Genomic DNA, 23,077 nt, shown 5'->3' on the forward strand with positions numbered 1-23,077 from the left:
AATTGGATTTTGAGTTTTGGAACTCGAGATATGAATTTTTAAGTAACTGTGATGCAGTTGGACAGCTTGTCCGATTTTGTTTAAGTGCTCAAATAAGTTTAGTAATGCCTCGTGCTCGATTCCGGCGACGGTCTCGGGAGTGGGGGCGTTACATTCTATATGTTTATATTATATTTTATTATATACTATTTATTATGTTTTATTTTTATATTACTTATTGTTTTTTATATATATGTTATGTATATCACATATTACCAATTATGTTATTTATGTATATATTATATATATATTGTTTAAAAATGTAAATTATTATTATTAAATCATATTTTTAACTCACATTATATACACATTTCATTATTAATTAATTATTTATTTATTATATATTATTTCATTTTAAACTAATATTGTTATATTATGAATTATCTTACATACTTTTAAACTAATATATTACCATATAATTATTATTCTTTTATTCTTGTAATTATATATTATATTAAATATTAAATACTATTTTAAAATTGTTATGAAATGTCTTATTTTTAATTATATGTATATTTTGTTAGCAATCAATCACTTTATTTTTTATTAGTTCTTCTATATGTTTTATATTGTTTGTATCATGTATGAGTTAAATTATTATTTTCATAATTATATGTTATATTTTGTGAACATGCATATTGACATTATATTTCTTCTATTTGTATATCATACATTATTTGATTATTGTTTTTATATCATACATCATTTACATGATTAAATATATGTTGAATTATATGTTTAGGGATTTTTACTGTTTCTTACGTAATATGTACTCCATTTTATGTATAGTTTTCTTATTTAAAGATTGCCACGTTTTATTTCTCATATCGTTGGTTACTATATGATATTTATGCTGTTATGCTCTTACTTTCTTATCATTGTAACATATTATCTCGAATGTTTTGTTAATAAATTCCTTCATGCATCGGTTTTTTTTTAAAACAAGACTTCAAACTTTTCAAAAATAAAAAGGCAATGCTCGGTGTTTGGAAGCTTCGAGAAAGGTAGTGCCCTAACTTATTGGGTTGTAACTTTTCTCGTTGAGTTCGAACAATTAAGTACCCTTCTAAGTTTTTAAAGGTTTTCTAAATGCAAGCCACTATCTTGGAACTTCAAAGCAATATGTCCTAACTTATTAGATATAGCGTTTTGCTGTTTTGAGATTGGAATTTCAAAAAGATTAACTTTATGTCAATACTTTAATACAAATGAATTCCAATTTTCAAAATCAAAGTATTTTAAAGAGGATTACATCTTAAATTTTTTTTTTAAATTTCCGACGTTAAAGACATTTGATAACCAATTAGGTACCAATTTTTGGGCGTTACGAGGGTGCTAATCCTTCCTCGTACGTAACCGACTCCCGAACCCGTTCTTTTATTTCGTGGACCAAAACTAATGATTTTAAAACAAAATGTTTTAAAGGTGATCCAATCACACCTAAAAAGATTGGTGGCGACTGCCGTTTTCGTTTTTTTTAAAAAATCGATTCTCATTTTCCAAAACTCGATTTGAAAATGGTTTCAACATCAGGTACGCTTCCGCATCTAGTTTTGTTCTTTATTTATTCTTAATGATTTGACATGACAGATCCTAGTTTATTAAGTTGTATTGTAGATTTATTTTATAAATTCTAACATAGAATGGTTTACCTTGGTAAGTTGGAGTGCTGTCAATAATAGGAATGAGGGGAAAATGTGGAGAAGTGCATTTGGTTGTTAGAATGTGAAACTCACTTTATGATCAAAATATTTATGTGACACCTCAAAATTCGGTTTAAAAGTTTAGATCAAATTTTAGAGGTTACATTGACCACTGAAATGATTCTAGAACAATTTACAAAAAATTTGTTTAAAATTTAAGTCAAGCTATAACTTTTAACAAATTATGCCGAATTTGAAAGCAAATTTGATTCAGAAATTTTAGAGACAATCGCTGTGAAGAAAAACCATGAACAGCGAAAAACATAACACTTGCCGTTTGAACGCAAAACACAAACTGGTATGGTTTGTTCAAAACTTACATAGTATTAAATTTAGCCAATTTCGAATCCAGAAACCGTAATTAAAACTTTTAATCAACTTATCCAATTTGCAAGTCCAATTCAATTTGACACGCACATAGACAATGAGCGAGCAACAAGTATCAGTACCCAATCTTACGGGTACTTTCCATAACATACATTCATGTCATAATGGTATAATTAACACACTAGACTATTCACATTATTTCACAATTAACCCAAACATAAGATAGATAAACCCATACCCGAATGAGAGATATATGCAACACAATAAAAAAAGCCACTGACAAACCAATCATTGCTCTGACCCCCTGCACACCACGAATGAGCTATAGCAAGCCTAACTAACCCTACACACCACATATGACCTTGAAAGGCCCATCCACCCTACACACCACATATGTGGAACTAAGCCACTCAATTAACGATATGCAGTTGAGCTGGCATATGTATAATATAGTGCGGTAAGCCATTGTACAGAAATTGTGCAGTTGATATGCCATGCCAGTCTTCCTTCTCTTTGCAACCAAAACCCTAATTTTATGCAATGCATGAATACACACTATGCACCTAAAGTTTCATAGAACCAATAACTAAGAATCAGTCGTACAATTTCAGAATCAATATTGTTTGTACACCTTTCACAATTACGATAACAAGTAAGCACCTCATACTGAGCTATCAAAACACATTAATACATTTCCTGATTGTCTAAACTTAACACACACAAACGCACACACATACTTACATCCAAGTTATGGCGAAGTCCCAAACATGGTACCAAGGCTTAACCAAGGGTCGATTTGTACAGAAACATAAATCGAGTCAAATAACAACACAGAACAAAAATTTGCAAATAGGGCCACACAGTTGTGTGTCCCGACCATGTGAAAGTGCCTAGGCCGTGTAGGGGTCTACATGCCTGTGTGGATGAGACCCACTCCCGTGTGACCGAGTTACATGGTCGTGTGAGTAGCTTGTGTAACTCTCTATCCAAAATTGTTAAAATAAGGTGCAGAGTAGACACGGTCGTGTTAAAATCTCACATGCCTGTGTGAAGGAGACACACTCCCATATGACCGAGTTACATGATCGTATGAGTAGCTCGTGTAACTCTTTGTCCAAAATTGTTAAAATAAGGTGTAGAGTAGACACGATCGTGTGAAAATCTCACATGCCTGTGTGGTTAAGGGACACAACCGTGTGTCCAAGGCACATACCTGTGTGAAAATCGACAAAATTCTAAAATATCAGCCACATGACTGTGTGGCACCAAAAATTGCCCAAAACCCCTAATTCCCAAGATCACACGGCCGTGTGGACTGCCTGTGTGCAGTATATGCCCGTGTGGCCACCCGTGTGATTACGAAACCACACCGAAATAGGCTGATATTGTAATTTTGCAACAGCAAAATGAACCCCCTAACCATTCAAACCACATCAGAATTCTACAGATTTTCCCCAAAATCCATCAGCAATTCAATATTGAAATTAGACAATTCAGAACACACACCTTAAATTGAAACCCTGGCACCAAGATTGATTGATTTGCTCCCACGACACTGCTTGAAAACCTCAATTTCACATACAAACTAACCTATAAGCACTTCAATCAATCGACATAAGAGAAACGGAAACAAGTCTATCTTTAACCCCAATAACCAAAACCTACCTGACTCACACCCGATTAAACGAGACACACGAGAGCGATCACCCTTGACGGATCGATGGATAGGAAAAACATAAAACGAAAGAAAAACAAGAAAACCAAAAGGAAAACTGAATTTTGGGAAAGAACAGAAAATAAAATAACAGAGGATACTAGAGAGAACAAAAAGAATGAGGAAGAACGTGAAAAAAATGTGTTTTTAGAAAAAAATTCTCTCTCAAAATAAAATAAAATAAAATAATATTTAAATATCTAAAACACTCAAAAAGATTCAAACACAAGACCCAAAGCTAAACTACCACACCCACATCCACTAAACTAGTAAGCTCATTTTAACATTAAAACACAACAATAAACTCAATCTCTCAACCTACTCACTGACTCTAACCACAAACATCAAAACTTCTAACTCCAAATTTCAGGGTGTTACAATGTATGTATAACAATTGTCTCCTCCTAATAGAAGGGAAGGTTATAAAATAAATTTATTTGAGATGAAAAGCAACAATAAGATTTCAATGTTGTGAGCTATTTAATTGTATTTTTTTTTATAAATACTGTGACAATATCGCAAATATTACAACCACCCACGGTAATATGCAAATCATATAAATCAAATTTGTAGATAAGACAAAAATATCAACAAAAGTTCTAAACATATTCAATATATTAAAAATGGTTGTATAAAATTAAATTATATACACACTTGTACATGACCTAGTTGTAGGTGATGCACATAATTAATTCTTATTTGTACAATTCCTAAGTTACAATTTTGAAGTTAATGTATTTTCTGTTTCTTAAATATAACACTTAAATTATAGAAAATAAACAAAAAGTATATTAAAATTATTAGAAACAAGGTCTTTTTTTAATGGTCTTTAAAGCTAAATTTATTATATCAATTAATTAATTAATTTATTTAACACTAAAATCTTTTTACAATGCATTAATTGATATGATTAAAATATGACCAAAAAATTCTATGTGAAATTATTTAATACCATTATTTTATTTATAAGAATATTTAAGTTTTAATCAAAAATCAAGTTGATATAGTTTGACTCTTTATATATATTTTTCGATAAGTAAAGAGAGCAAACAATAATGAGAACTCCACATTTTGTCATCTAAACAGAGCTGTCTAACACAAAACATAAGAAGCTCAATAACTTCTGATTCGTAATCATCTATGTTCTTCTTCTTCTTCTTCTTTTAATTAATTCTTAGTATAACTACTTAATTTTTTAATTGAATAGAAAACTTTAGGATCTCTGTATATTTCAAATCCGATATAATTGAGACAATGTATATACTTTTGATTTCAAATTAGATGGACTAAATTTACAATTTATGTATGATGTAATGATTGATCAAGAATTTGACTTTTCATATAATTGACAAAACCATACTAATGTGACACAACAAGACCAGAAACAACTTCCTTATTAAGGAAAGATGCACAAATCACTTGTAAATAATGATGATATAATCATAACAGCAACCAATCAAGAACAAAATTTGCTCAAGTTTCATTAACTTGCTTTAGTTTTTTCAGATCTTCAACATTTCCAACAAAAGTTCAGACAACTGCTCAAGAACAATCCGGCTTCCACAGCCATTAATCCTAACTCTTGCAAGATTTTAGAAGCTTTAATCCAAGCAAAACAAGAAAATCCAACTCACAAAAAAATTGTACAATATCCTTTGCCCTGTGTGTGGAAACTGCTTACTTGAAAGCATCAACAATTGATACATAACCTTCACTTCTAACCCAGGTTGTCTAGTCTTGAATCTGTCAAAACAAGTTGAAAGAAATCCTCATAACCTGTCTACAAAACATAGTCACAATAAGCCTATCATATTGTCCACTGTGCAAATGTAACAACCTGTTTTTTAATTCAAATTACCCGCACCTTGTATCCATATGATCATTTCTTTTAACTCCATATTTTGTTTATTCAGTGAATCTACCTAAACCACCACACCACCATTCTATTATAAGGATTTGTTAAAATTAGTTATTTACTATTAAATAAATCAATTTAATTTTCATACTATTAAAAGAATCAAATAAAATCAAATTAGAATAGAGTTAACATTTATTATTTAAAAATATCTTTTATCGTTGAATGGGTAATTTTGGAAGTGTACTATATACATTCCATTCTCATAATGGGGAAATAATTTTGGAAGTTTTCACAATGTTAGGGTTGTCGGTGAAGACTTATCTATAATATGATCCAATGAACAAAATAACAGTAATACAGAAACAAAACTAAATAAGAAATCAGTTTACTCACTTTATTGATTGAGTAAAACTCGAACAATACAAGGCTTATATCCTCATATTTATACAACGAAATGAACTGAGCTAACAACTAAGCTTAACCAACTTTAACTGCTAACAACTTCTTTAACTAACAACTAACTTCAACTGACTTGACTTTCCTTAATATTCCTCCATCAACTTTTCTGCTGCACTCCTTTGTGATTCAAAATTAGGATGATCATACTGACTGACCATATTAAGTGAAGATCGAAACTTACAGAAGAACGGAGAGCACATCAACTACCTGTTCTTGTGCAGGTACATGACCAACTACCAGTCTGCTAGTTGCTATCTTCTCTTGAACAAAATAAAGATCCAATTCAACATGTTTAAACTGTTGAAAAGTCAATTAAAGGGGGAGTTGAAAAGTAAAAAATGGGAGGTGCAAGTGACACTGAAAGAAAAAATGGGAGGCAAGTTGTTTAAAGTTGAATGGGATAATTGCAATTTTGGTCCCTAATTTTTTAGGCCATTTGCAAGTTAGTCCCTAAACCTCAACTATAAATAGGCCTAACCATTTCTCATTTCAACCATCCCAACCAATCTTTCTCTCTTAGTTTTCTCTCTTCTCCCATTTGAGAATTCTTAAGGAATTCTATTTGTTTGTAATATTTTGGAGATAGTAAAGTTATCATCTGGTGTTAGTGCCCGAGGACGTAGGTATAATTTACCGAACCTCATTAAAATTCTTGTGTTCTTTCTTGACCTATTTTTCTTTCAATATTTGAGGGTATAATAGTAGTATTTAATTGTGCTATTAAATTACGATAGAAGGGATATTTTGACTAAGGAAAGACTTGGTATTTAAGAGATCCTTGTGGTCCACCTCTCTTCCCTGGGAATTGAACTTTGTGTGATTTTTTAGTACAATAATTTACATGCTTCCGACCCTATTGGAACAACAAGTGGTATCAAGAGCCGAAGGTTAATCATAGTATGCTCTGTGGTTGCAGTTTAAATTGATCTTCCATATCAGAAAAGATTTCCTTAGGTATATTGAAAGATTATGGAGAAGATGGACGATTTAGGAGCTTCAACATCGTCCATGTGGACAAGACCGACAATTGCAAATACAAGATTGGCCGTGGAGATCTTTGATGGCACGGGCCATTTTGGTATGTGGCAAAGTGAGGTTCTAGATGCCCTTTTTCAGCAGGGTCTAGACATTGCCATTGATGAAGAGAAACCAGATGATGTACAGGAGAAAGATTAGAAGGCGATCAATCAGTTGGCATGTGGCACAATTCGATCATGCCTTTCTCGAGAGCAGAGGTATGCTTTTTCAAAGGAAACTTCTGCAAATAAGTTGTGGGTGGCACTTGAAGAAAATTTTTTGAAGAAAAACAGTCAAAATAAGCTCCACTTGAAGAAAAGACTATTTCGTTTCACTTACGTCCCAAGTACCACAATGAATGATCACATCACCAAATTTAATCAATTAGTCACTGATTTGCTGAATATGGATGAGACATTCAAAGATGAAGATTTGGCTTTGATGCTGTTGGGGTCACTTCCTGAGGAGTTTGAGTTCCTAGAAACTACTCTACTTCATGGCAGGAGTGATATATCTCTGAGCGAAGTCTGTGCGGCCTTATACAGTTATGAACAGAGAAAGAAGGACAAACAGAAAAACTCAATCAAAGATACAGAAGCTTTAGTAGTCCGAGGTCGTTCATACACTCGGAAGAAAACTCAGAAGGGGAGATCAAAGTCAAAGTCCAGACTCGGGAAAGATGAATGTGCCTTTTGTCATGAGAAAGGCCACTGGAAGAAAAATTGTCCAAAGCTGAAGAATAAGGGAAAAGCTATTGAAGATGCTTGTGTTGTAAAGCATGATACCAGTGACTCTGAACTATCACTGGTTGCATCATCATTGTCGTTCCATTCAGATGAGTGGATATTAGGTTCGGGTTGTACCTATCATAAGTCCCCTAATCGGGAGTGGTTCTCTGATTTAGTAGAACTAAATGGAGGAGTTGTTTATATGGGCAATGACAATGCCTGTAAAACTGTTGGGATAGGTTCAATCCAATTAAAGAATCAAGATGAATCAACCAGAGTTCTGACTGATGTTCGGTACGTGCCCAGTTTGAAGAAAAATCTTATCTCATTGGGAGCCTTGGAATCCAATGGTTCAGTTGTTACTATGAGAGATAGGATTTTGAAAGTGACATCTGGCGCACTTGTGATATTGAAGGGCATCAGGAAAAATAACCTGTATTACTACCAAAGTAGTACAGTTATTGGAGCAGTCACTGCAGTTTCCGGTAACAAAGAATTGGACTCAATGCAGTTGTGGCATATGAAGTTGGGACATGCCAGCAAAAAATCCTTGCAAATTCTGGCAAAGCAAAGATTGTTGAAAGGTGCAAAGGCTTACAAATTAAAATTTTGCGAGCATTATGTTCTGGGAAAGCAAAAGAGAGTGAAATTTGGCACTGCTATCCATAATACAAAAGGTATTTTGGAATATGTTCCTTCCAAAACACCTTCGTTGGGAGGAAAACACTACTTTGTTACTTTTGTTGATGACTTTTCCAGAAGAGTTTAGGTGTATACCATAAGAACTAAAGATGAAGTGCTTGGAGTTTTTCTTAAATGGAAAACTATGATCAAAAACCAGACTGGCAAGAGAATCAAGCGGTTTAGGACGGACAATGGAAGGGAATATAAAAGTAATCCGTTCTTCGATGTGTGCCAAGAGTATGGTATTGTTCGACACTTCACAGTTAGGGATACACCACAGCAGAATGGAGTGGCAGAGCGTATGAATCGAACATTGCTGGAGAAAGTTCGATGTATGTTGTCTAATGCTGGGTTGGGCAAGCAATTTTGGGCTGAGGCTGTGACATACGCTGGCCATCTTGCTAATTGTTTGCCATCATCTGTATTAGAAAGAAAAACTCCTATGGAGTTATTATCTAGAAAACCGACTACAGATTATGATTCCTTACATGTGTTTGGATCCACTGCATATTACCATGTGAAGGAGTCAAAGTTAGATCCGAGGGCAAAGAAAGCTCTTTTTATGGGAATCACTTCTAGAGTGAAGGGATTTCGTTTTTGGTGCTTAGACACAAAGAAAATGATCTGTAGCGGAGATGTTAAATCTGCCACATTGAAAAAGGTAGCAGATGAAGATATTCAGACAAGCGATACGCCACAGCAGGTGGAATGTACTCCAAAACAGGTGGAGTTTGAGCAGACGGGGATTTGCCCAGTTAATAAGTTTAATTCTCCAGCCACAATGGAGGAATTAGAGGTTAAAGAGGTTCTAACCCAAGAACCGTTAAGTACACCAGAACCAGTTGCAGTTGCAAGGCCACAGAGAGAAATTCGTAAACCTGCTCGATTTACTGATATGGTGGCCTACGCCCTTCCCGTTGTTGATGATGATATTCCTGTCACTTATCAAGAAGCAATGCAAAGCTTAGAAAGTGACAAATGGAAATGCGCCGTGGATGAAGAAATGTAGCCTCTCCGGAAGAACAATACTTGGGAGTTGGCGCAATTACCGAAAGGTAAAAGGGCAATCGGATGCAAGTGGGTATTTGCAAAGAAAGATAGATCTCCTAGCAAGAAAGATGTTCGCTACAAGGCAAGATTAGTAGCTAAAGGCTACGCTCAGAAGGAGGGAATTGACTACAATGATGTATTTTCCCCTGTTGTAAAACATTCCTCCATTAGAATTTTGTTAGCCTTGGTAGCACAGTTGAATTTGGAGCTAGCTCAACTTGATGTTAAGACGGCTTTCTTGCATGGTGAGTTAGAAGAGGAGATCTATATGACTCAGCCCAAAGGATACAAAGATGCTGGTGGTAGAAATTGGGTTTGTAAGCTGAACAAATCGCTATATGGATTGAAGCAATCCCCGAGGCAGTGGTACAAGCTATTTGATAGCTTTATGAGAAGGCAGAAGTACACAAGAAGCAAATATGACAATTGTGTGTATTTGCAGAAGCTGCATGACTGATCTTTCATTTATCTACTCTTGTATGTTGATGATATGTTAATCGCTTCGAAGAGCCAAAAAGTGATAGATAAGCTGAAGGTTCAGTTGAATCAAGAGTTCAAGATGAAAGATCTAGGTGAGGCCAAGAAGATTCTCGACATGGAGATAAGTAGAGATAGACAGAGAAGCAAGCTTTGCTTGAATCAGAAGCAATATCTGAAAAAGGTATTACAATGTTTTGGTGTAAATGAAAACACAAAACATGTAAGTACCTCACTTGCTTCTCATTTGAAACTTAGTGCTCAATTATCTCCAAAAACTGAAGAAGAAAGAGAATATATGGCAAAAGTCCCATATGCTAATGCAGTTGGGAGTTTGATGTATGCGATGGTGTGTACGCGGCCTGACATTTCACAAGCTGTTGGAGTTGTGAGCAGGTATATGCATGATCCTGGAAAAAGACATTGGCAAGCTGTGAAATGGATTCTACGGTATCTTCGAAAAACCATAGATGTTGGTTTAGTTTTTGAGCAGGATGAAGCACTTGGTCAGTTTGTAGTTGGATATGTTGATTCGACTTTCTTTGGTGATTTAGATAAATGTCGTTCAACTCTGAGGTATCTGTTTACTCTTGCGAAAGCCCCAGTGAGTTGGAAGTCTACCTTACGATCTCTGATGGTGTGTCTACTACTGAGGCGAGAATATATGGCGATTCTGAAGGCATTAAGGAGGCTATTTGGCTTAATGGATTGTTGAAAGACTTGGGAGTTGTTCAAAGTCACATTAGTCTATATTGTGACAGTCAGAGTGCTATTCATTTAGCGAAAAATCAAGTCTATCATTCAAGAACCAAGCATATTGACGTAAGATATCACTTTGTGCGGGAAGTCTTTGAAAAAGGAAAAATTCTACTTCAGAAGATTCCGACAGCAGATAATCCCGCAGATATGATAACCAAGGTGGTAACAACAATCAAGTTTAATCATTATTTGAACTTGATTAACATCCTAAGAATTTGAGCACCTTCAGGTGTATGGCGCTCGAGAGCGCATTTGGAGGCACTACAAAAGATAGCTTTATCGAATTTGGGGAGTTGAAGGAAGTGTGTGAAGATGTGATTATCCTGATCAAATCTTCAAGGTGGAGATTGTTGAAAAGTCAATTAAAGGGGGAGTTGAAAAGTCAAAAATGGGAGGTGCAAGTGGCACCGAAAGAAAAAATAGGAGGCAAGTTGTTTAAAGTTGAATGGGATAATTGCAATTTTGGTCCCTAATTTTTTAGGCCATTTGCAAGTTAGTCCCTGAACCTCAACTATAAATAGGCCTAACCATTTCTCATTTCAACCATCCCAACCAATCTTTCTCTCTTAGTTTTCTCTCTTCTCCCATTTGAGAATTCTTAAGGAATTCTATTTGTTTGTAATATTTTAGAGATAGTAAAGTTATCATCTGGTGTTAGTGCCCGAGGACGTAGGTATAATTTACCGAACCTCGTTAAAATTCTTGTGTTCTTTCTTGTCCTATTTTTCTTTCAATATTTGAGGGTATAATAGTAGTATTTAATTGTGCTATTAAATTACGATAGAAGGGATATTCTGACTAACGAAAGACTTGGTATTTAAGAGATCCTTGTGATCCACCTCTCTTCTCTGGGAATTGAACTTTGTGTGATTTTTTAGTACAATAATTTACACGCTTCCGACCCTATTGGAACAACATAAACTTGGAATGAATAACTGGATTAGCAGAGACTGCAACCGCCCCTGAACTATCACACCATAGAGTTCGTGGTCCTGCAACAGAGACATGTAATTCATCCAACAAGGACTGTAACCAAGTAAGCAGGGATTTAAATTGCGGTTGCAGCAGCGTTTTCGGTCGCGTTGCGTTTATCGCAGTTGCGGACATAACAGATGCTATTGCGGTCACTGCGGGTATCGCGGTCGTGAATTTTTTTAAAATTCGCACAACTTATTGTGAATCATAATAATTATAATTATAATTATAAAAAGTCACTTTTAATGATTTTTAGAGTGTTTTATAACACTTATGAACTTTTATTAATATGATATGAGAACACAACTTTTATAATCATTACTTATTCTTTTATTTATTTATGAATTTTCTAATAATGTTATATTAATTAATAACAAAGTAAAAAAAAAAGAAATATTAAACATTTATCATATTTAATAAGTCTGAAAGTTTTTATAGATAAAATAATTGAAAATTCATACCTGAAAGATGTTTTCAGTATTTCTTGACAGCTTTGAAGATGGTGAAGATATAAACATTCTATGCTGCAAATGGAAAAAAAAGAATAGATAAATGTATAGATTCTCATTAATTATTCCTATTTCCTACCACTTATTCTCACTGTCATTCTACTTTTATATATAGTTTAACATGCTTCGATTCTTAATTATCTTTTCATAAAATATGCTCCATTCATTTATCTAAAGATATGTTTTAAATGTTTTAATATCATCAGAATTAAGAACATTAACAAAAGTTTTCTTTTAAAAAAACATACCTTACAAATAATGGTAGTGGTACGATTTAGTTTTCACCAATTAGTAGAATGACGAGGAAGATCAGATCCTTCACCTTCATTTTGAGAGCGTTCTTGACTTGATTCTCTTGGCCTTTGTCCAAAAATATATCCAAAAAAAGTAACATTTTCACATTGGTTTTCATATAATTGATGTGGAGGATATATTTGAGGATGAGGATACATGAGAGGTGGAGGTGGGTGATACATTGGTGGTGGAGGATGCATTTGAGGCTGGTATGGCACACCATAATTAGGAAATAGTGGATAATAACCATATGGTTGTGGATAACCATGTGAAGGTTGAAAATATGAGGGTTGTTCTGGTGGATAAAAACTTTTAGTACTAGAAGATGAATCACTATACCCAAGGTTACTAGAACTCGATCCCCTACCAGATGAAGAGCCTATAGAATTATGCTTCTTGCCTTTTCCTTTTGATGGAGCTCTAGGTTCACTTCTATCTCTCCTAGGTTCAGGAAACGTATTTCCATCAAACTTTGATCTATCATGGAAATATCCACTAGTGGTACCAACCCCATATTCTCCTCCATACTGACTAGAAGACCTAATTTCACCTCTATGACCACTATAGCCATCATCCATCATCCTCATCAACTGGACTTAAACCACCATCGTCGGGTCCATTGCCACTCTGACTTGGCATTGAACTAGAACTTGAATGAGACAAATTTTGTTGTTGAGATTGATTAATATCCATTTCATCATCAGAGGTATCCACAGGCAACACACCGGCATTTTCACCATTTAATAATGGATTCTCTTTCTCAGGAAGCCATTTTGATAGTGGATCAACATTTTCAAAGATATAATCAAGGCTGATAGGATTAAAACTAGTGTTTATATCATCAGTGCTTATTCTTTTTTGATGCCTTATCTGAAGCCTCATATTATAATAGGTAAACACTAGTTTCTCAAGTTTTTTATACTTCAACCTATTTCTTGTCTTGGTGTGAATATAACTAAATGTGCTCCAATTTCATTCGCAATTTGATGCTGAAGTTGTTTGATTAAGCACTTTAATTGCTAATTTTTGTAATTCGGGAACACATGTGCCATATATTATCCACCACTTAGCTGCATAATATTATTTAAATTTCAAAATAACTTCAAAATGTACAATATAATTAAATAATATAAATTAAATTAAATAATTTAATTAATTGTTTACTCAGATTCATTTGCTTCCAAGCTCTTTGTACTTGTGGAGTACCGAATGTCTCATGTTTATCTCTAAATAGTAACAACTGCATAAATAAAAGATAGAATAAAAATAAAAAAATAATAATTCTATTTCAAATTATGTAACTAAGTTACAAATAATAGTACTTGAATTGAATCTAACTTGATTAACCATTCTGACTTGAGTATCAAGAGAAGTTTCTAATTTTTCAATTACTGATCGTGTACCTTCTAATGTTTCTATTAATACATTCTGAGAATGCTCCACCCCAAATTGAAATTGAGGATTAAGAAAATAACCTAAGTATAATTTATAAGAATATCATCAAATAATTGTATAGCCCAAAATTTGCTCGGGTTTAAACCCATTCCCATGACCCATTTACATTTTACATCAGCCCATTTTAACCAAAAACCCTAAACCCAATATTAACCTAAGCCCAAACTAACCCCAAACAGCCCAAATAAAAAACAAATCAAGAAAAAACCCTAGCCCCCTAGCTTGTTGGCGCCGCAACCACCCCCTGACCGTCTGCCAAAGTCGGCCAACTGCTCCACCACCTGCAGCACTACCCTTATCCCATCAGCAAGTGGCACCTGCAAAGAAAAGAAAGGAAGTGACAAAAATAATAGAAAAATAGCTTGTAAATAGGCTATAAATGCCGAATCAAAATCTTGTAAAAGGGGTCAGCAAAAATTGTCAGTCAATACAAATATTAGATTTCTAAATATAAGTAAAACAGTGACTCCAAGGCAAGGATAAAAACAACAAATAGAAGCATCTAAACAACAAGAATCAGATTCAAGCACAAGGTGATTTTATTTTTTTTTAAAAAAAGAAATCGAATCTTTCTTTTTTTTCTCTCATCAACTACAAGTTTATATATATATATATATTACAAAATAAAAGTAAAAAAAAAGTTTTTTTAGGGAGGGGTTATTTGCGCGTTTAACCCCTCCGCTTTCTTTATGATTTGCAATTAAATCTTTCATGCTTTTAATTTGGCCCTGAAATTTTTCACGGTTTTCAATTTAGCCCCTGTGCATACGCTGCGTTTTGATAACTGGGAATATTACGCTTTAGGCCCCCCGTTATTCCACGCGCGTTCAAATAAGTCCTTTCTTTTTGTTTTTATTGCGAATTTGCCCCAAACTTTCTGTTTCAATTTCGATTTAATCATTTTTTCATTGTTTAGTTATTTTGTCATTAAATTAGTTAATTTTATCATTTTTGCTATTATTTATACTACTATTTCCTATTATTATTATTGTTACTAATATCAATCTATTACTATTATTAATATTACTATGTAGTAGTGTATACTTTTTACGTACGTATATGTATATATATATTTATATATGTTGTTACTTTATTATTTTATTTTAATATCTTTATTATATTTACTTTTTATATTTTAATATTTATTATCATGATTACTATATATTAGTGTATAATTTTTATATATGTATATGTTTTAATATATTTATGTACTTACCTATGTAGCATTATTATTAGTCGTTTTTATTCCTTATATTTATGTATTATGTAAATATTTTAATATTATATTATGTATATCTATATATTTTTCAGTATATATTATGTATATATGTTTTCAATATTGTATGTTATATATATTATTTTGTATATATTTTAACATTATTAGTTATACATCTTTTATACCATTTTATATATATTTCTAGTATCATTGTAAATATCTAACATCATTATTATTTATATATATGTATGTATTTATATAGCGTATGAATAGTTTTTATATTATTACCATTTCTAATATATATATTATATATATTTTATATATTATGTATGTATTTTAATGTTATTAGTTACATATAATTCTTATATTGTTCCATGTATGTATTTTTATATCATCTTATGTACATATATAAATACTATGTTATATACATATATAATATACTTTTTAATACCATATTTTGTACGTGTTATTATTATATCTATTTTTATCCCTATTATATTTATTGTTAATACTAGTACATACATTTTATTATATGAGTATATATATACTTTTATATATAGTATTATTTTCATATATTATTATATTTATTATTATACCTATTACTTTCACTATTATCACTTATTATTTTATTTTAATATTATTATATATATTCTTCATATATGTTATATACATACTTTTTTTCAATATCTATTTTATATATATATATATATGTATATATGTTAACATTACTAGTTATATATTTTATTATCTTATGTATATACTTCAAACACTATATATAGTATATTTCTAACACTATTACTATATATATATATATATTTTACGTACATACTCTTAATATCTTTATTATGTATATATTCATTGTTTTTATTTCACGTTGGATGCTATTATTACGTTTAATATATCGCATGCATTATTATTGTTTTAATATTTTTGTCATATTTATTATTTGCTTCAATGTATTTCTAACTCGTTTATTTTTTGTCTCCTGCCCATTTTATATCATTTTGTTGTTCACTACTTTAAAGATTTTTATTCATGTTTTTACTAATTTCAATAAATAAGGCAATGTACTGATTTAACATCAAGTCATCGATTTCATCGCTATGTTGGATGAAATGCATCGACTCGTGTTAAAAACGGAACATCCTTCTAAAAAAATCAAAAACAAAAAATTCTCATTTTTCAATCGGATCACGATTAAATGTTACATTGAACTCGCATTTTTGAAATTTAAGACAACACATGTTTAACAAGATACCAATTTTGGGCGTCGCGAGGGTGCTAATACCTTCCTCGTGCGTAACCGACTCTTGAACCCTATTTTTCTCTGGATTTTCGAGTAGACCCAAATTCAGCCTTCCTTTTGTTTAAAAAATAAATTTTCTTTTAAAAAAGATGATTTATTAGGTGTCCGATCACACCTAGAAAAAGATCGGTGGTGACTCCCCTTTTTAATAAAATCACAAGTCGGTTTTCAAATTTTCAATAAATCGCCTCAATTAGCGACTAAGCTAAAATTTTTTACGTCGCTACAACTGGCGACTCCACTGGGGACCCCTTTTTGAGAGTTGTGTCTGGAATTAAACTCGCGTTGTCAAAATTTTCAAAGTTCCTTGTTCAAATTAACATTTAGTCGTGATCCTCAAATTTTTGTTTTCAAAAAAATCGTGCATTTGCATCGTGTTGTATATATTCTTCTAACTTGTTTATCTGGTTGTTTTTTAGTTTTAAATTTTTATGGTTTTAGTTTTGGTTTAGTTTTTAAATAAAACGTAAAGGTTTGTGAGTTTCTCCCCATACACCGTGCACTTGCATTTTCGCATAACATGAGCTCTCTACCCGGGCTCCGTCCGTTTAAGTGAAAGTAAACGCTATGCCTTCGTGAGTTAACACGTCCCTCCGCACAGGCTAGTGAATACTTTACATATGACTTATGCTTTCGTGAGTTAACTTGTCCCGCCGCATAGGCATAAGTAAATGTAATCCCTCGAATTGAACTCGTGAGCCTGTGATGGGCTACGACTGAGGCTTCGTACTAATCTTAGTAGATAACAGTACAGACGATTCGAGTACCCATCTAGAACCAAAACCGCATATAGTGAACCATACGAGCCATCCAACTCGAGCCATGCTGAACCTCCGTCCGTTTACTACTCACCGAAATAAGTACACGAGAAAAACACATCTTACCTTCTGTTTCTTTTACATTTACGCTTTCTATGCAAGGGAATCGAGTCCATTGGACCAAGTAGCTTAATTTGTTAGATTTTCCATAGTTTTTCTCTGTTAATATGTGTTGTGCTAACCAAGGTTGTTTGTCTGTATTTCTATTTTTTCATCATGCATCATAGGCATCTTGTTAGGAAGGTGTTGATTAGAGATTGGTTGCCAAAAACAGGTTTCTAATGGAGGAGTCAATTACACGAGTGATTGAAACGTTGTGTAATAGACTCTTTTGATTAAAGAAATGCTTAAATAGGGGCTATCTTGAAATTAACACCAAATTCTTGCATATTCATTCAAGACTAACATTCGTTTGACATTTATGCATTCATTCATTCATACATTGCATATCCCATAATCGTTCGCTGAGGTTAAAACATACAATTCGCAGTTGTAATACCACAAGACTAGAACCACATCATTCGTATAGAACACGTCGACAAGCTAGAGTAATGGAGGCTGAATTCAATGAAAGAATTGAAAGAATGGAGAGAATCCAAAGGGAATTACAAGACAGTTGGCCAAGTCGCAGCAAGAGACAAGAGACTTAATGGTGAGATCTCGAGAAGAGTCGCTTGAACAGAAGGATCAAATGGCCAAAATGATGGAAATGCTGTCAGCTTTAGTTAAGGGAAAAGGACCCATGCAGAGCCCTGACGTCGAAGAACCTCGGTCAAGAGTTAATCACAGTCAAGATCCGCCCCATCCTCAAGGATTTACTCCACCGCACGCCCACGCAACACAAAGAGGGTACACTCAATGGGAACCTACAGGCCTTGTAACGCCCCAATTTTCGCGAATTCTGTGAATGTTGGCATAGGTTTAATTATGTTAGTGGGCCTCTAGAAGGCCCAAGCTTAAGATAGAACCCGCTAATTTTAGTTAATTTTTGTTCCATAAGAAAAAGGGAGTGAAATTATGAAATAAGACCTATGTGAAAATGTTTGAAAATGCTATAGGCTAATTTGTAGTGGCCAAATAAATAGTAGTGCAAAATAGGAGGATTTGCATGTCAAATTCCCCACTTTTAATGTAGTGGCCAGCCAAGGTGATGGATAGTTGATAATGTATGCATTTTAGCATTTTAATAGTTAATGGATGATGGACATTAGCATTTTAATAGTTAATGAATGATGGGCATTAACATTTTAATAGTTAATGGATGATGGGCATGATAAGCATTATGGGCATATTTTTATTGGAATTATGGCATAAGTATGGCACAAATATTAGTATATCATTTATGTGTCATAAAATGTTGAGTGATAAGAATAACAAAAGGAAGTAAAGGAAGGTTGTTGTTCATTCTTTGTTCTTCATAGCTGAATTTGAGAGAGAGAGCAAATAGGGGAGGAAACCCTTGAATATTTGGTCACTAGGAAGGGGAAAAATTGAAGGTAAGTTCTTGGTACTTTGCTTCTATCTTGATGTTCATGAGTTCTTCTTGATTCTACCCTAACTCATGAAGCATATTTTAGTTTTTGGTTGTTGTTTCATGTTCTTTTGATGAAAAATGGAAGATAGGTGAAGTTGAGCCAAACAAATGAGCATGCATTTGCCTTAGATGCTAAAGGGAAAAATCGGCTAACATGTTGTGCTTTAAAATGATGAAATGGAGATTATACTTAAGTAAAATCATAGATATGTGATGATTAATTGGTGATATACATGTTTAAATAACAAGCATGCAAGTTAGGTGTGAAAGAGTGATTTGGTAATAAATCTGCTTGGGACAGCAACAGTAACGTGACTTTGGAAAATCACCATAAACTGTGGGAGATGAATTAGAAGCTGAATAAATTATTTAATTAAAGCTTATTGAGTCTAGTTTCTAATGAAATAAACAAGAACATATTTTGAATTCTGTACAATGAGAATTTGATTCGTAATGAAGAGTGGTCAGATTAGTCAAACAGTGAAACATGAGAAACTTTGAGAAAAATCTGGTATTTATTGGCTAAACCAAAAATTCTGAAAATTTTATGGATAGAAGATATATGAGTCTATTTTCAGGGAAAATTTACGGCACTTGATTTGGAGTTTCGTAGCTCCAGTTATAAATGATTTAGTGACTGTTGCTCAGGAAGACAGCTTGCAGTGAAATTATGATTATGTGGTAAACATTGACAAAAATTTGTTAATGAGTTGCTTATTGATTTCTTATAAGCTTACTATGATCTGTAGGTGTGGTTGGTCGAATATTGTAAGGGGTTAATACATAGTTTGTATTTGAATAGTTAGATTAACGTGTTAGTAATCCAATTGTAGGCGGTTCGTGTGTGGATCTCGTCAACATATAAATCATAAGCAGTGTGTAACTAACACCCTTTTTCTTAGTCTAGATCGGCAAAAGCCGAAAAGCCGAAATGCCGAAAACCGGTATTTTGTAGATTTGCGAGTGTGCGAATGCTCGTGAGGTAAATTGATTAATGTTTTTGGTAAGCTGCAATGTTTGGACTGCAAAGTGCATGATTTTTGTGCCCTCGATATTTTTGGGCTTAATGGGCCAAAATTGGAATGATGGGCCAATGGGCCCAATTCGATAAGAACCCTCGGTACGTGATTCTGTTAGTACGTGAAAAGTAGGAATATGCATGAAAAACCCTAAAATAGATAAATTACTGAAATACCTTTAAAAGTAGAAAATTTACAGTTTTACCCCTAGGAGGTAAATTACCGAAATACCCCTAGGGTTAAATTGACCTAAATGCATGTTTGACTGTTGTTATTTACTACATGCCATGTTGTTATTATCTGATGCATGGGACTGGGATATTGACGGAGGAAGTACTGAAAGTGGCTTGTCCACGTACTGGAGGCTTTGCCTCAATTTATTGATAATCGAAGCTGAAAAAGCGCAATCGTGGAGTGTTAAATTTGGGTGGGTTGAGCTATTCCCCACATGGAGTGTATGGCTGGTAGGGGTTGAGTGTAGTGGTTGGTGGGTTGAGTAGTCTCCCCAAATGGGCTTGCATATGTTTATTGATGTTGCATGTATTTTGAAATGGGCCTATGGGCCATACTGTTATCTGAATAAGGGGCTAAGGCCCAGTTTATTGTAATCTGAAAAGGGCTCCGGTCCAGTACCACTGTTACCTGAATGGGCTTAGGCCCAATAGGCTTGAGCTGACTTGGGCTTTGAATGGGTTTTCCTTACACACTGAGTTTCCCCAAACTCACCCCTTTTATTTTCATCCACGCAGGAAATCCCCAACCATAGTGGGCTTGGAGCTGTGAGGGAATTCGGAGTGGCCACCCGTTCTGAAAGTTTGATTTTCTTCTGGTGAACTGGATATCATTATATTTACGTTTGAGGTTTTGGGCTTTTAAATGTAATAAGGCCGCTTAATTATTTTTGATGGTTTTTATATATTTTATTAAGATAGGTAACATTTAAATTTAACTGTTGAAATTGGATAGCTTTAGGGCGCGTTTTCAAAAACAGTAACTGATTTCAAAACAACACGAAAATCAGCAAAGCTTCCGCAATGAAAGTAGTTTCCAAAATTAATCACTTTTCCTAAAAATGACTTAATCAAATCGGTTTCCTAGAAATATCCATGACGTTAAGGTGTGGCAATGGCGGTATGCATGTCTAGGATTGGATCCGAAGGGAGCTTGGTACTTAGCGATCAGATGGACTCACCACCTCTTTTCGGTTTCCTACCGATGCACGACTTCCATTCACTTTAACCTATAATGAAATTATCTTTTAAAACATTAAGTAAGTTTTCTGGATCAACAATATAAAATGTTTTGAACGCTTCGATGTGGCATGTCGGATCCGGTCATAACGTCTGGGCCGGGTTTGGGGTGCTACAGGCCTGGAGCAACGACTTACACCACCTGCCAATCTGAGGCAAAGAATGTTCATAACAAACCCGGGAGCTAATCCTGCTGATCCACTCGTTCCAGATTTGGACGATCCAGCAGAAATAGCCAAGTTGAAAACCAATGATCACGAGGCTCAAGAGAAATATAGGAGCCTAGAGGAAAGACTCAAAGCGATAGAAAGCACTGAAGTCTTCTCCGCACTAAGTTCTAAAGAACTCAGTTTGGTACCTGATCTGATTCTGCCTCCGAAGTTCAAGGTGCTTGATTTTGAAAAGTACGATGGGACAAGATGCCCAAAAGCACATCTCATCATGTTTTGCCAGAAGATGACCAGCTATGTGAACGAAGATAAGCTACTCATACATTGTTTTCAAGATAGTCTAGTAGGATCGGCTCTTCGGTGGTACAACCAGTTTAGTAGGGAAAAGATCCGATCTTGGAAGGACTTGGCGTCAGCATTCTGTGAGTAGTACAAACATGTATCGGATATGGTGCCTGATCGAATGACTCTACAAATGATGGAAAAGAAACCAGCAGAAACCTTTAGACAGTATACACAAAGGTGGAGAGATCTCTTGGCCCAAGTGGAACCTCCACTGATTAAAACTGAGATAATGGTCCTTTTTATCAACACGTTGAAAGCGTCATTCTACGATTAACTAGTGGGAAGTGCCACAAAGGACTTTGCGGATATCGTGATATCCGGGGAACTTATTGAGAATGCCATAAAGAGTGGAAGGATGGAAGGCTCTGACAGTTCAAGAAGGGCAGCACCCATAAAGAAAAGAGAGCCAGAAACCCATATGGTGGGAGCTGGAAGCCGTTACACTCCAAACCCATATTCAGACCAACCCCGACCTCGAAATTATCCACATCCGAATTTCTATTATCCTCCTCAAACCCCTTACTACCAAGCACCACCTCTTTCCTACCCCGTATACGCCACAAACAACCAAAGACCCGTCGCCACATTCCCACAAAGCACTGTACCCGATCAAAGCCAACCCGGAAACGAACAAAGGCCAGCAAGACCCAATCCTAAGAAATCACAATTTACTCCTATTCCTATGTCGTATGGGGAACTGTACCCAAAACTCTTGGAGAAGCAATTAATATCTCCCCATTACATGGCACCCCTTAAGCCTTCATACCCAAAATGGTACGATCCAAACGCTAGTTGTGCATATCATGCCGAGAACTAAGGGCATTCAACAGAAAACTGTCTTGCTTTTAAAAAGAGAGTTCAAGGTCTTATTGATACGGGTATTCTACGATTTGATGGTGCTAGCAACATGGTTGAAAATTCACTCCCTAACCATACTGAAGAGAACGTGAGCGCGGTTATAAATGTCATTGACAAAGAAGCTGACGCAAGTAAAGACGTCTCAAGGATACGCCCTTGTTCCCCGGGTTTCATGTTGAACAATTGGACTGCTGAGGACCTTCTTGTAGTTTATAAGTCTTCAGAGTAATGCTCAAACGTTAACATTCTATTGTGTCCTTAGATATAATAGAATTATTTTGTAAGAGCTTGCATTCACTCTTTATCATTCAAATGAATATCAATAAAGATGCATTTTGTCATGATCTTTCGTATTATCACTAATTTCATAATCATTTTCTCATTTCATAGCCTATCCTTACATTTGCCTCATGCCATGCTATAACATTTCGTTTGTTGGTTCCAATACTTGGATGCCCCTCTATAGTTTCCTTTTCCATTCAACTTTCAGGTGCTCAGATGTCAATAGCATGA

General features: G+C 34.3%; 1 long non-coding RNA gene across 1 annotated transcript; it reads right to left on the bottom strand.

The window, feature by feature from the left end:
• Positions 1-3,587: 3,587 nt before the first annotated feature.
• On the bottom strand, positions 3,588-4,031 carry LOC128292584 (uncharacterized). The gene is made up of 2 exons (XR_008282570.1): positions 3,735-4,031; positions 3,588-3,636 (listed from the first exon to the last, which is right to left on the bottom strand). It is a non-coding gene; the product is annotated as an uncharacterized LOC128292584 (long non-coding RNA).
• Between the last annotated feature and the right edge of the window lie 19,046 nt (positions 4,032-23,077).

Source organism: Gossypium arboreum, chromosome 5 (assembly GCF_025698485.1).
Source record: "Gossypium arboreum isolate Shixiya-1 chromosome 5, ASM2569848v2, whole genome shotgun sequence".
Classification (NCBI taxonomy): Eukaryota; Viridiplantae; Streptophyta; class Magnoliopsida; order Malvales; family Malvaceae; genus Gossypium; species Gossypium arboreum.